The sequence below is a fragment of the Capsicum annuum genome, unplaced genomic scaffold, assembly GCF_002878395.1.
Source record: "Capsicum annuum cultivar UCD-10X-F1 unplaced genomic scaffold, UCD10Xv1.1 ctg68773, whole genome shotgun sequence".
NCBI lineage: Eukaryota > Viridiplantae > Streptophyta > Magnoliopsida > Solanales > Solanaceae > Capsicum > Capsicum annuum.
This window is the reverse complement of record NW_025878344.1, coordinates 1-1,726: the sequence shown is the minus strand read 5'-3', so window position 1 is coordinate 1,726 and position 1,726 is coordinate 1. Positions and strand designations below refer to the sequence as shown.

General features: G+C 38.0%; 1 pseudogene; it reads right to left on the bottom strand.

Moving 5' to 3' along the window:
* Positions 1–132: 132 nt before the first annotated feature.
* LOC124894050 lies at positions 133–1,710 on the bottom strand (annotated as a pseudogene).
* Between the last annotated feature and the right edge of the window lie 16 nt (positions 1,711–1,726).

The following is a 1,726-nucleotide window of genomic DNA, read 5'->3' as shown; positions in this document are numbered from 1 at the left end:
TCGGTGATTGTAAAACTTCCTTTTATCGATCTTGATTCGCGTATAAACTCTGGAACTATGTACCTAGCTGAACCGGAGAGCCCCGAAGTCCCACGGTATCATAGAATTACGTTAGGTACCATATGAATAGGCTCAAGAAAACTCTATATAAGCTTCTTCGGTTTCTCGATAAAGAGCAATATGATCAACAGTGGTTCGAATGTATATAAAAAGGATTTGTTTTTTAGACTTCTTACTATTAGATAGTGTCCATAAATCTCATAAAAAGTACCTAAAGATTCATAGTGAACTTCGATGGGAGTTTCTCTTGAAGCAATAACGCGTTGATCTAGTCGCCACCAGAGCCACAAAGGACTATCTAAATTGATTCGTTTCTGCCGATAAGCCCCAATTGCATCATAGGAATTCAAAAAAAAGGGTTCTTTCGTATACTTATAATAACTATTGTCACTTCTTTTTCGATTTTGATAGTTTTTCCGATTACATGGATTATATCTATTTACATAAATACCTCGATGATTTTCGCTCATTAATACATAGAGTCCAATAAGCATATCTTGCGTTGGTATGGAAATGGGATCCCCAATAGCCAGAGACAAAAGATTCATAAGAGAAAACATAAGTAAACGGGCCTCTACTTGAGCCTCCAAGGATAAAGGTACATGAACAGCCATTTGATCTCCATCAAAATCGGCATTGAATCCCTTGCAAACTAATGGAGGTAAACAAATAGCGTGCCCCTCCACTAAAACGGGCTAGAATGCCTGTATGCCTAATCTATGCAGTGTGGGTGCTCTATTCAGCAATACAGGATGTCCCTGCATAACATTTCCCATACAATCGGCTCTTTTTCTCGAATTTTACTCTTAGCAACTCCTATGTTCGAAGCAACATGTTGTCTAATTAGACCACGAATTACAAATGTCTGGAAAAGTTCTATTGCTATTTCACAAGGCAATCCACATCGATGTAATGAAAGTGAAGGACCCACGACAATGACAGAACATCCTGAATAATCAACTCGTTTGCCAAGTAAAGTCTCACGAAATCTTCCCTCTTTACCTTCAATTACATCACAAAACAACTTGTAAACTTTATTATGACCGTCCCTCATTGGTTGTCCCTGGATTCCATTATCAAGAAGTGTATCCACAGCTTCTTGTACTAATTTCTCCTGACACATTACTAATTCTCCTGGCGTAGATCTACTTGTTGTTAATAGATCGGTAAGGGTATTGTTCCGATAGATAACTCTTCTATAGAGTTCATTAATATCTGAGCTCATTAGTTTACCCCCATCTATCTGAATGATTGGTCTCAACTCAGGAGAAGAACTGGTAATAGACATAAAACCATCCATTTTGGCTCTATATTTGTTCGAATAAAATGCTTAGCCAATTCCACGCATCTAACCAAAAAGTCCTTTCTTCTTCCAACCTTTCGATCTTCCCATTCATTCCCCGTGTCCCCTTCTTCCCACAATTCTTCCCATTCCACCAACGAATTCTCTATAATAATTCATAAATCTAGATCGGCTAATTGTTCTCGGATAGCACCTGCACCAATAAAGATTTCTCGATTGCGAAATGTATCAAAACCCTGGGTAGTAAAAAAAAGTGGGATGCTGTATTTCCACGATTGGATTTCATATTCGAATAAACCTCGTAATCGAAAGAAAGTGGGCTTTTTAGTTATGGGCCTAGCAAAAGAAAAATTGGGATAGAAT